A 13,841-nucleotide genomic window follows, 5' to 3' on the forward strand; every position below is an offset into this window, starting at 1 on the left:
CACTAGCGGGAAAAAAAATTCATGAGCCATTTCACTCTGTTAAGGTGTGTGACCAGCCTGTTCAGCACATGACACAGAGGTGACACAGAATTTCGAACAAGGGTACGAACATATTTATTGTCCTGATCGGTGGTCATCGTGACGATAAGTACGTACACACACTCGCGTATCACCTCTGTTACTAAATCTGTCCGGACACCCGCCGTGGTTGCTCAGTGGCTATGGTGTTGGGCTGCTGAGCACGAGGTCGCGGGATCGAATCCCGGCCACGGCGGCCGCATTTCGATGGGGGCGAAATGCGAAAACACCCGTGTACTTAGATTTAGGTGCACGTTAAAGAACCCCAGGTGGTCCAAATTTCCGGAGTCCCCCACTACGGCGTGCCTCATAATCAGAACTGGTTTTGGCACGTAAAACCCCATAATTTAAATCTGTCCGGACGGAGGAGGAATTTTCGCAGCGGAAGGCGTATCACGTGACGCGCGCGTCATCAAAACCTGCCGCCCTCGCCTAGTCCGGCCTCCTCCGCTCGCGGTCCGGATTGAAAATGCTCCATCCGTACGTTCGGCGGTCGTCTGACCTCAATTCAGCTTAGCGTCAAATCTGTCAACATTGGATGAATTAGCGTGGCTACGATGGCGTGTTGTCGGCTTGAAGCCACGTGTGTTTTTGTTGCGTAGCAGTGACCGCATGTGCTTTTGTTGTGGTGCAGCGGGAAAGGCGAGTAGTGGTTGCGCGCGCATTTCTGTTTACTCAGATCGCGCAGCCTGCGTGACCTCAACATGAGTGAGGTGCACAAGAAGACGCTAAGTGACGAGGCAACCGTCACTTTTTTGGCTCTTGTTGGGGGATTCACAGCGCTATGGAATATAGAGCACGCCGAGTATGCAAACGTGCAGCTGCTAATAAGCGTTGGAGTCGAGAATAAGCACGCGCATTCCGCAAACGGCGCTCCGGCTGTGGGAATGCGACCCAACTCGGCTGCGCCGGATTCAAGTGATCACGTGACTGTTCGGCCCGCGGAGCAGGCGGGATTTTGCCCTCGCGTGTGTATCCACCTTTAAGCACTGGCTCATACCGCCGTAAACGAGGCCTCGCCATTACGACGACAGAAGTGAAATTCTACGCTGCAATGGTGGGCGGCAACGGAGCCAGCTGTGGACGAAGACGACAAACGCGGGTGCTGTGGCACGAGCGCGGCTGCGCCGAGGGGCGCCAACCCGGTGGTCGCCTTATCCGACACCTTATCAGGCATCCATTCACAGAGAGAGATCGTTTTAGACCACGGCGGAAGATATATAGGTGAGGGGTCCCCGATAAAGTCCCCTAGTTTCTCCAAGTGCCACGAGATGGCTGTTCCCGCAGCGGCCCGGGGCGTAGCGAGTGCTCTTCTATGAGGAATACGCGCTTTGTGAAGGCCATTTTTCCGGAAACTGCTGCTGATGAAGAGCAGAGAATATGCGTTTGCCGCTTTGTTTCTACGCAGCTTCGTTCCAGTCTTGTGAAGCAGCGGCTTCGTGGTCGTTTAGTTGCACGCGTAGAAGGCAATGAATTTTGCCGGCTTATTTGAACCTTCACGCAACTTTTTTTATAAGTATAACACAAAACGAGCAACTAATCTCTATGAATACCGGCTACTGCATTCTTTTTCCTTCAGCTCCGAAAATTGTAGAACCTTTTTAAAGCCTGCGTCACGACTTGAACGCGAAAACCAAGACAGGTGGTTGGTATACCATACAGGCGCACATCTCCTGCAGTCACACCCCTACCTGCACTGTTAAATAAGTTAGGGAAAGAAAATGTTATCATAAGTACCTTGACTCGAAAACCAATTAGAACGTATTTTTGTAAACTGGAGTGAATACACAAGAAATAAAGAAAAAAAAAGTAATTTCTATTTTACATTCTTTACCGTATGTAATATCCGTTTGCACTCAGTGTTTCATAATCCAATGTATCATAATGTTGACTGTTGTGCTTGTTTTTGAAATTTGATAGACATCTTTCGGGATGTATAATACAATATGCATCTTAGCTTTTTGTTCACTCAGTGTAATTTATTGCTTTATAAAATCTATATAATTATCTGAAAAGATGAATGTTTCTTTGCATGTTCTGCTACACTGCAATTGTATATCCCAACAGACGAGTGTTTCGTATGTTGTACGTACGATAGGAGACTTACTGCTGCCATGTGAGGGCCTTCAGGCTCATTCAAGCTGTATGTTTCGCCTGGAGGACCCCCAACAAAGTTTGTTGGAAATAAAGTCATTGTCAACCTGCTACGCGAGTAAGCGCCGGCGCCCTGACAACGGAGCCGTAACCATCGCTCTTGACCGTTGCCTCGTTCTTTTCTTCGTGCGTTAGTTTGCCTGCTCACTGGTTCGCCCGTTCCACGCCCTGAGTGTTTGTTCGCTAGTTCGCTCATTGGTTTGTTCCTTAAATGATTGCAGCATTTGTTCCAGCTTTCGTACACACCGCTCGTTCATACTTCCACCGTGCACTTGCTTATTATAGCGTTAATTCACTCAGCCGTTTAGTCGCTCTTGATTTGTCCGCTTGTTCCGTTGTTTTGGTGCGAAAACTCTACTAGCCTACCACCCTGGATTCCGCGGCTACATGCGTGCCACTGTTGCAGTTTTCAACGAAGCACTTGCGGGCCATCGCTGCAGTTTCTCCACTGGCCGCTGGGGCAACGCTGGCGTGAAATCGCACTCAGCTTGCTTAAGGCTGATTCACACTAAGCCGACTGTTGGCGACAGCATTTTCCTTCCTTTAAACCGTTGGCCGTTTTCCGTCCTGTAAACTGCTCGCCTCATCAGTCGGCAGACCAAAGTCGTTCTCGTGTCGGCGTAGTGTGAATCAGCCTTTAAAGAGCTACGACGATGATGTTGGCGACGACATAAGCAACAGTTCAGGCCATGCGAACGGCGTGTGTGACACAAACGGTTATCTGATTGCTATCGCAACGAGATCTTTCGTGTATGTTTTTTTTTTTCTTCCGGCGAGGGTTTCACCGCGAGGCCGGAATGACGCTGCGATCAGCGGCCCGGTTCGCAGGAGCGTGGCTGGTCCAGGGGCCGGAAACTCCCTCCATGGGACGCTCGGTCCCACGCCGATACGCGGCGCCGCTTCCACCACTGGCGGATATTCTACTGAAGATAATGCACAAACAATGCCTCCTTGACGTCTCTGATGAGGTCAGAAGGTAGAGGGCGCGCAGCCAGGAGGAGTGCGCCTATCTTGAAAGCGATCTGCGATGGGCACAAAGTGCATGCTTCGTATGCTGCTTTCGACGTTCGCGTGAAAGCCAGAGCCAGCGCGAGGATCAATTTGCTCGCTGGCGCGCTTTTTCACTACGACGTTTTCACAGCGAGTTTCCGCGGTCATCGAGCGAGATGTGTTCATGTTTACGGTGTAAATCCGGGAAACTTAAGAATGATCACCCGGTCCCTTCGCTTGTTCTTACCCGCACGCTGCATGCAGTTTTCGCCCTCGGCTTCATCCGTGCCGCCGAGCGTGCCCGGATCTCGTAACTGCATGGGCAAGCGTATGCCACAGCTGAGAAAAGCGCCGCCTCGGCAAAAGTAAGTGAATAGATGCGCTGTGTGCACTACCGGCACAGCGTTCTGGGTAAACTTAAGGAAAAATGCGTGAGAATGTGTTTCGCAGAATAGGGCTGTCCCTCTCTGTGATCATTATGCATATATGTGGTAGATTGGACAGAAAGCGATAACTTCCCGTGATTCGTAGCACCGTCGTACTTGATAATGTGAGCGGTAATCGCTAGTACAATAATCACTTTCGCTAATCAGCTTAGCTTAACAATATATAGGGGACATGTAGCACTTGCTGCAGGGAAAGCATTTGCTAGAAACTGCGTCTGTCTCGAGAATTTCCGACTCAAGTCTGCGACGAGATGCTGCTTGTGGCGCGCAAGAGAGAACGATAAATGCACAGAGTCCATTTGTTCCGTCTCGCGACTTACGCCCATGTTTAACAGTTACGCTCCGACTAATCGTACTTTGCTAAACTGCATTGTTGTTCAAGTTAAAACATTTACGCAGTGCAATTTTCATTAGTGTAAATAAATAAATTTCTTGGTGTTACGTGCCATACCACGATATGATTGAGGCACGCCATAATGAGGTGAGTGACTGGATTAATTTTGACCAACGAAGGTGCTTTATAACGTGCGACTAAGTGCAAGTACGCGAGTGTTTTTGCATCTCGCCCCCATCAAAATGCTTCCGGGCAATCGAACCCGCGACCTCGTGCTTAGCAGCGCAACGTCATAATGGCCGCCCAGCCCCGCTGCGGGTAATTTCCACAGTGTATAAACGTGTTAACTGGAACAGCAGAAACACAAAGCCTCGGGTTGCCGTGCTTTAATAAGCGTGTGCTGAACAGCTGTTCTGGCGCTGTGGGATTCAGGTTTACATTACGATCAGCTGTGATAGCAATACTGCCAGCGGTGCACTTTGCAGTGCCAGTGACAACACGAAGAACGCCGTCTCCGCCGAGCTTGCTGGCTGTCACGCGACGAATGGAATGCAGGGAAGCAGATTATAAAGTCGGGCGATACACGAGAGAAGCGAAATGAAACGTCCAGGGATTGCGAAGGTCACCAAATACGACAGGTGTGCACACGTAGTGGAGAACCGCATGCGGGGTTGAAGGCCGACTGCAGCGAAACGTTCTATACCTCGTAAAAAGCCTAGTTTTTAGATTGCGTATACAGCGCGCATTCCGCTCAAAATGTTTCGTTTTAAATGCGAGTGGATGCGTCCCGAACAGCGCGCAAAAATAGACGTTCTTGACCCTAAAAACTCGAAAGAAATACCACTCGCCGGAAATGACGCTAAGCCATTCCGTGCACCGAGTCGGTAACGATTGAGAACCAGCACGGTGCTTTTGCATGGACCTCCGAGATCCGACGGTGCCCTGAAATTTTTGAAGGCCATGTGCTGGCAGCTGCGTGATCTCGGCTAACCATTAGGTGCTCACGTCGTTCGTTATCGTGCTGATGCAGACTGCTGAGAATCAAGTTCAATGTTTACTAGCCCCACAGCTTTGCAAAGTTTCCATCGGTGGTATATATACTATTTTTCATAACCAATTTGCCGTAGGCACGGATTTGCGTATACAACCCCACGCCACACACACACGCACACTCCACTCCTCCCCTATTTGTAATGCCTTAAAGGCGTTGCTGGTGTCGCGTAAACTAAATTTGACATGCATTAAGTCAAAGTAAAGTTTGTTCCAATTGTCTGCAAAGCGGGGGGGGGGGGGGGCACTGCTGTTTCTAGAATCACCAAATCAGTTCACACTGCTTAACTATCCTTTCAAAACCACATTTACTAGTTTCGTGCTAGGAGGCTGAATACTAGCAAAGAAAATGAAGGCCAGACTTTCATATTTCATTTTTACTACTATATGTCAGTGCGACGTCATGGTTTTCACATTGTATTTCTCGTATGGGTCTGTGCGCTCCCGAAACTTCCCAAGATTAGTATTTATTTTTGACTCATTCAGTATAGAATGTAGTCCATTTTTACAGTTAATGAAGCAACGAACAAAGCCTGAACAGGTGCTGTCCAAGTCCGTGCCATCGCGACATGAATGGGACGTCTTATACCTGGTACTGCTTTTACTTGTATTACCGCGTTCAGTTGTTATGCCGCCTCACTCAAGCGACATCTGCATGACACGCAGTCGCGAGGTAAAACTGTTAAGCACTTTTATTGCGCATTTTTACATTGAGGGGCACGTGTCGTTAACGCTGACGTTCCATTTTTGTTTGGCTTGTATAGTTAATCTTGTAATGTACCCCCGCTACAAAAACGCAGTCTGGGGGCTTGCAGTGGTCTTAAATAAATAAATAAATAAATAAATAAATAAATAAATAAATAAATAAATAAATAAATAAATAAATAAATAAATAAATAAATAAATAAATGTTCAAGGCGGCGTCGCGAATTCGTTCTTAAGGTCTAGCTTATGAAGCTTTCTCGATTGCTTTCTTCCTTTGGCATTGTTGAAGGTGTAACTGAACTAATGCACAACTCAACTTCTTTTTCTCTTTGAGTGTCTTGCTTCAAACCAATGCAGGGTCTTTTAATTTCTGGCTGGCGAACTGCTTCAGCATGATGCTCACTTATCCTTTCGCTTCCAGGTCATTGCACGCAGTCTTATTACTCCTTTGGTGGGCTTTCTGGCTCGCCCTTAAGGAAGCCGTCGCGCTCGATCGCAGTCTTGCTGCAGTGAAGGCTGTGTCTTTAGGTTCTTCCAAAGCTCTGCCTCCTCTGCCACTCTGGGAGGATCGTTCACTTTTGCATGACGCAGCGTCTGCTTGGCGCGACTCGTCAGTGGGAGAACGGAGTGTCCATCTTTTCTCTGGGGTTGTCAATTAGTGTCTCCTGAAAGTCATTCTCCCTAAAGTGATCTACCCTGAATACGGCTCCTGTGATCTGATGGCCTTTCCTGGCTTAAAGAGGGGAAAAAAATGTCACAGTTTCGCCCTAAGGGCGAAGCATGAATGCGATAGCAACACAGCAATGTCATACGAAGTAAGGTGAGCGGCCTTGGTAGCAATATGAATTGTAGTAAACGTGAGCTGATTAAGTAAGCAGGTGTGCTGCGGCGTAAGTAGACCGACATGAAGAGAGACTCGATGACCACGAGAAGGCGCGTGTGAAACGGTGGTGTTGATGAGAAGCGCTTCCCGTGGGCAGCGCGTGCGAAGGGACACACCTGTAGCGCTGCACTGCCGACCCGGGCAGCATTGCATGTGTAGCGTGCGTTGGAAAATGTGGCCCGACTATTACCAACTGATTGAACAAGCGTGGTGTGAGCGCCACAAACAAACATGAATAGATCACACTGAATGACTGCAGACAACGACTGTCAAAACGCTGGCAGCGAGCGCATACGCCGCGCAGCGGGCGAAGGTACGTGCGGTCTATCGCTTCAACGGAAAGTGAGCGGCGAATGCACGGCGCATAAAGGTCAGAGCCGTGTGGAGATAAGAAACGGTGCGGTCGAACGAACGACGAGCGCGGTTGTTGGCAGCGTAGAAGTGCGCCCCCCCCCCCCCTCGCTCCCTCCGGTGCTGGCTTCCCGCTTCCTTGCTTGCGCGTGGGAGAGATAAGAGACTGTGCGGACGAGCGACGAGCGCGGTTGTTGGCAGAGAAGTGCCCCCCCCCCCCCCCCCCCTGCTCCCTCGGGCGCTGGCTTTCCGCTTCCTTGCTTGCGCGTGGGAGATTGAGTGCGTTCGCTCTCCGTGATAGCGTGCGTCCCCGCACGCTTCCGCTGGGGCATACGGCGCGCGGCGAAGATTTTATCTATACGGAACCTCACGGCGACGGCGACGCCGACGGCAGAAATCCGGTTGAAGTGTCCATATAATTGCTATCGCAATAAAAAAAACGTAGGAAGCAGCATAGAGCGAACGACATAACGAAGCGCTTACCGTGCGTTCTTTCACTCCTTGTACCGTCTTCGCTTTATTTTTTTATTGCGATAGCAATTATATGGACACTTCAACCGGATTTCTGCCATCGGCGTCGGCGTCGCCGTCGTCGTCGCCGTCGCCGTGAGGTTCCGTATAGACAAAATCTTCGCCGCGTGCCGTATGCCCCAGCGGAAGCGTGCGGGGACGCGCGCTATCACGGAGAGCGAACGCACTCAATCTCCCACGCGCAAGCAAGGAAGCGGAAAGCCAGCGCCCGAGGGAGCAGGGGGGGCACTTCTCTGCCAACAACCGCGCTCGTCGCTCGTCCGCACAGTCTCTTATCTCTCCCACGCGCAAGCAAGGAAGGGGGAAGCCAGCGCCGGAGGGAGCGGGGGGGGGGGGGGGCGCACATCTACGCTGCCAACAACCGCGCTCGTCGTTCGTTCGACCGCACCGTCTCTTATCTCCACACGGCTCTGACCTTTATGCGCCGTGCATCCGCCGCTCAGTTTCCGTTGAAGCGATAGACCGCACGTACCTTCGCCCGCTGCGCGGCGTATGCGCTCGCTGCCAGCGTTTTGACAGTCGTTGTCTGCAGTCATTCAGTGTGATCTATTCATGTTTGTTTGTAGCGCTCACACCACGCTTGTTCAATCAGTTGGTAATAGTCGGGCCACATTTTCCAACGCACGCTACACATGCAATGCTGCCCGGGTCGGCAGTGCAGCGCTACAGGTGTGTCCCTTCGCACGCGCTGCCCACGGGAAGCGCTTCTCATCAACACCACCGTTTCACACGCGCCTTATCGTGGTCATCGAGTCTCTCTTCATGTCGGTGTACTTACGCCGCAGCACACCTGCTTACTTAATCAGCTCATGTTTACTACAATTCATATTGCTACCAAGGCCGCTCACCTTACTTCGTATGACATTGCTGTGTTGCTATCACATTCATTGCTTCGCCCTTAGGGCGAAACTGTGACATTTTTCTTTAAAGGATGTCACATGAACAGCCATACTTTGTAGGCTTTTCTGTCTCTGCCCCGAGCGTCGTTTCTGCTCATCTGCATGTTCGACGGGCCAATGAACGACCGCGAGGCTTCATGACGTCAGCGCTGATGCGCGGCCGTTGGGGCCCCTGTGCCCGAGCGCGTCGCCGCCAGCGATGCGAAATCGACTATACTTTGTCCTTAACGGGAAATCGTGGCTGTTTATTATAATAAAGTGACGTCGCAGTCGTCCTCTTATGACAACACAGTTCTAGCTAGAGCTGCGACAAGTTTAAATGCAGAACCAGTGGCTTTGCTATACCGCCAGTTCTTCAGAACTTGTTCTTGGCTATAATTGCTGTTTATCGCTGAAAAGATGAAAAACAAGAGACAGACAAGACATCGATGCTGAACCGCGGTGCAGCGGATATGGGGCCGAATTTACTAATCCTTTAGTTCGTATAAAGTGCCGTTTACCATTGGCGGGGGTTGCCTTCGCTAACGACATGCGCGACATCACGCCATATACTCTTACGGACAGTTTTAGCGTAAGAGCGCTTTTGTGAATACCGACCATCGTCTTCCTGCGTGAGTGTTCCAGCGGCGGCCTCCCTGACGTAGCTTTGAACAGCGGATGTCTGTTCTGATTCGTCGGCAGTGGTGACTCACTTTGGCACTATTTCACTACTGCGGCTATTTCTGACTGGGAAGTGCAAAAAACAGCCGAAACGTGGTCACGCTGGTTCGGGCGCTCCACAGTTGCAGGCGTCAACTGTGGAGCGCGATAAGGTCAGTCTTAGCGCAGAACCGCAAAATAGAGGATTAGCGACGTCACTTTGCGCGATCGATGTCACCGGATCGGACAGTGTCAGGGCTAGTTAATTGTTTGTCTGGAGTCCAATGTATTGTGGTGTGGCTCGTAATTAGGTTGGCACGTAAATCCCCTGGGTGTAATATTTCTGTTGCAATCAAATTTCTTTCTTGCACTTTTAATGAGAAGCTGGAACCTACGTGAACAAATGTATTCCCATACAGCTGTGTGCTCTTCTTGTGATCTTTGTGACGTTAGAAATCGCTATTTGCCATAGACCTACGATACATTAGCCATTCATTCACCGCTACAATACATCACAGTGTCATATGTTATGAGGGCATAACCTTTGAGCGTCCTCCCCCGAGAACTCTTATGATATAGGCGCAGCCGTGACAGACGGTGCTGGTACACAGGGTGCTCAATCATTTCAGCGAAAACATGCCAAGCTTGCACCGTGTGCCAATGTGTACACACCCTGCTTCCGTTCATTTTGCAGGCATCTGCGAATCGGTAGTAGCGGCCAACGAGGACACGTAGGATGCACTGCTTGATGGAAATGGCCGAGTTCCATTGTGGGATCCCACCTTTTTCTTTCGTATAAAATGTTTCTCGGCTTTCAAGATTCGACTCTTTATATAATACGTGACCAAAAACACACTGGTTAAGCTTTAGACACAATGCGACCCGTTCTCCAGCAGTGTCCACCAAATGGTTAATACTTGTGACTATATTCACGTATGTGATACCCTGTATTTAGCTCATTAGTTATGGATGTCACTTATACTGTGCACTTAGACTATCTGTGGAGTGTTGGTTGTGGCAATTGATTTGCCGGTGAAGTTGTGATTTGATTTGATAAAACGAAAAAACATGGAGAGACCCCGCTTACTGCAAAGCGTCAAATATAGTGAACAGGTTGGTTGGTACCGATTTTTCCGTTATAGCAGTGGAGTTTACTGCATTTAGAGTCCCTCGAGATATAAATTTTCAGATCGGCGCGTCTGCCTCTCTGTTTGCACTTTCACTCACTGAACACGCTTTGCCGCATGTCACGCTCACGCGAGCCGGCCAAGTCGAACATTGTGGCCGCCTATAGCCGAGTGCAATGACGCGTCACCGTCGGAAACGGTTTTCACTCTTTGGCCGAAACTCCTATAGAGCGAGCTGGTGGAAGTGAAAATAAGTATTCAATTCATGAATGGTTAACAATTGCATAATTTCATATTCGATAGCTTGCGTGCCTAAGTTTGCACGGCTGTTTATTTTTCTCATTTCTTTTGTTTTTTGCTTTCTGACTCGAGCTTCTAAGGCCATATATGGTAGAGAAGGTGCGTGGGTATTCTGTATTATTAGTATTATTTGTTTTGAACACACACACACACACACACACATATATATATATATATATATATATATATATATATATATATATATATATATATTTGTGAAGACAAAGATGGCTTGAGCGCTCGGACCGCGAGCGAAGAAGCAGAAGTAAACCAGGCGTTCTAGCGGAAGGCCGATTGTCTGTGCTTCCATTCATTACAATGGCGCAGCCGCTCAACGAACCTCTGGTCGACGACCCGTCCTCGTCCGCCGTGTTGCGGATCGGGCGCGCCGACAAGCACCAACCAAAGCGGTGGCTCTCTACGTGTATGAAAAGGTGATGCTTCTCGAGGACTGCGGCATCACCTGGCTCTCTCCTGCTGCTCGCCAGTATGTGGTCGACGGGTTGCTCGACTCTCTGCTCAGCCTCGAGAGACGTCACCCTATGTTTTCGCTCGAAACGCAGCTGAACTGCAACAGACCACTCGCCGTCGTATTGCTGTGGGTATGCCGGAGGCTGGACTTACACCGCCCGCGTCTACACGACGCGGCTGCTTCTCTTGCGGTCGTCACAATGCCAAGGATCAGTCGACTATAACCCCCGGACCCACTATCAGGCCTGCCCTGTTACCGGTCTTTGTGGAAGGCGTCCTGCTGGCGCTTGTGGATACCGGTGCTGCGAGGACGGCGCTACACCAACGTCATGCTCCTCACACCATCCGCCCATGGACGCAACCCCCGCTCTACGCAGTCGAGCATGTCGGGACGTCGGCCGGGACAAAATTTATCCCAGCAGTTCCTGTTTTCGAAGACCTCCCTGCCGACATGATTCTGGGGACGGACTTCTTGCTGTCCGACGACATTCGCATCACCATCGACCACGGTCGTGTTGAGCTCTGCCCTTCAACAACCCTGGCCCAGGACACCACGACCACTTCTACGCCAGTCCCGACACCGACAGGTGAGCCTGCAAATTCGCCTACCTTACCCTCGGTACTCGCTCGCCACGCTTCATTGTTCGCCCAAAGCACGGCCGACCTCCCAGGCACTAATTTGTTGGTGCATCGTATACCCACGGGGGACCACTCGCCGATATGTGTGCCACTGAGGAGGTATGCGGAAAGGGAGCGCACCGTGATCGCGGAACACGTGCGTGAAATGCCCGACGCGGGCATCATTCGGCCCTCTTCAAGCCCGTGGTCAGCGCCTGTCGTGCTTGTTCGGAAAAAGAATGGTTCTTTAAGATTTTGTGTAGATTACAGGCAGCTCAACAAGTGTACGACGCCCGACGCGTACACGCTACCTCGAATTGATGACGCTATTGATACGGTCCGTCATTCCAAGTTCTTTTCATCGCTTGATTTACGCGCGGGATACTGGCAGATCAACGTCGCGGAAGAAGATAAGTGCAAGACTGCCTTTCGGACTCCTTCAGGCTTGTAGGAGTTTAACCGCATGCCGTTTGGGTTGCGCTCGGCTCCTAGTACCTTTCAGCGCGCCATGAATTGTGTGCTAGGACCTCTTAAAAACCAAGCTTGCGTCGTATATCTGGACGACATCTTGGTCGTTGGCGCAATGGAAGAACAACATCTGCGCAATTTGGACGAAGTTCTACACAGGCTCTATGAGGCAGGGTTTCGGTTGAACCGCGACAAGTGCCAGTTTGGTCTCTCCAAGATCTCATACCTAGGCCATACTATCTCTCCAAACGGCATCCGGCCGCTCCCAGAGCGCATTGCTGCTGTGGCGAAATATCCTACACCAACTTGCCTGAAACAAGTTCAGTCGTTTGTGGGTGAACGCACAAACGATTTATTCCCCACTTCGCTTCGACTGCCGCTCCCCTGACCGATTTACTTAAAAAGGGAGCTTGTTTTGAATGGGGTGCCCCACAAGAAATCGCTTTTTTAACTTTGAAGCAGCAGTTAACTCATTGCCCCGTACTAAACCACTTCAATGACGACTGGACTACGGAGGTGCACTCAGATGGGTCTTGGAGCAGTACTAGTGCAACGGGACCCTGATGGTATCGAACGTGCTGTCGCATATGCGAGCCGCAAACTTTCAGATACAGAGCGCCACTACCACTCCAATGAGCTGGAATGTCTAGCGGTGGTATAGAGTGTGGATGATAAATTCCGGCACTATCTTTTTGGCCGCAAGTTCACCGTCGTGACCGATAATGCTGCATTAACATGGATGTTTTCAAAGCAGCAGCTGAAGCATAAGTTTGCCCGATGGATTATCACGCTGCAAGAGTACGATTTTGACGTGCGCCACCGTGCTGGGGGGCTCCACAACATCGCCTCTCAAGGAACCCCCTTGACCGCGTGTCCCAAAACGATGAGAGTCGCATTTTCTTCTCGCAACAAGGCTTCTCCAAAGCCCAACAGGAGAATAAAGACTTGGCTTCAATCATTGCCTCAATCGCTGCTACGGGAAAGAATTCCACATATGTATTACGCGATGACACGCTGTATCGGCGGCAGTGGCACAATGACCACTCAGAAGAACGTCATCTCCTAGTTATCCCCAGTTGTTTTAGATCGGAAATATTGCGAGCCATTCATGACACTACGGAAGGAGGGCACATCGGCCAGCGAGCCACGCTCCGGAAAATGCAAGAACGCTTCTGGTGGCCGAAGATGGATAGCAATGTCCGCTCCTACGTCGCCAGTTGTGAAGTGTGTCAGCAATATAATAAGCGACTGCCAGGATGCCAGCCTGGATTACTGACACCTATTCCGCTGCCAGAAACCATTTTTCACACTGTTGGCATTGACTACATCGGACCTTTACCGATCACTACAGCAGGAAACCGCTACATCATTGTGGCCGTGGACTATTTGTCGAAGTACGTCGAAGTGGCCGTTGTGCCATCTGTCGCGTCCGGCCACCTAATCGATTTCCTGAAGCTACGATTTGAATGGAGACATGGCCTGCCAAAAAAATTAATATCAGACCGTGCCACGACATTCCGCAGTCTCGAACTAAGAAATTACCTTAGTACGGCAGGAGTGCACGTGCATACGTCCGTTACACGTCCATTACACGTCCGCATTTCATCCCCAGGCAAATGGCCTTACGGAGCAAACTAACCAAAGCATCCAGGCACGACTCGCTCCGTATACGAAAATAGGGAAAAAAGGAGACGCCGACTGGGACATTCACCTTCAGTCAGCGGCGTACGCCGTTAACACGGCGCTGCAGACGTCTACCGGGACAACGCCATATGAAACCGTCTACGGGAAGGTGCC

General features: G+C 50.4%; 1 protein-coding gene across 1 annotated transcript in view; it reads left to right on the top strand.

Annotated features, from left to right (window-relative positions):
- The window catches only part of LOC119465126 (sphingosine-1-phosphate phosphatase 2), a 142,922-nt gene that overhangs the window by 31,777 nt on the left and 97,304 nt on the right, over nt 1-13,841 (top strand). The window lies entirely within an intron of this gene.

Source organism: Dermacentor silvarum, chromosome 9, assembly GCF_013339745.2.
Source record: "Dermacentor silvarum isolate Dsil-2018 chromosome 9, BIME_Dsil_1.4, whole genome shotgun sequence".
Lineage (NCBI taxonomy): Eukaryota > Metazoa > Arthropoda > Arachnida > Ixodida > Ixodidae > Dermacentor > Dermacentor silvarum.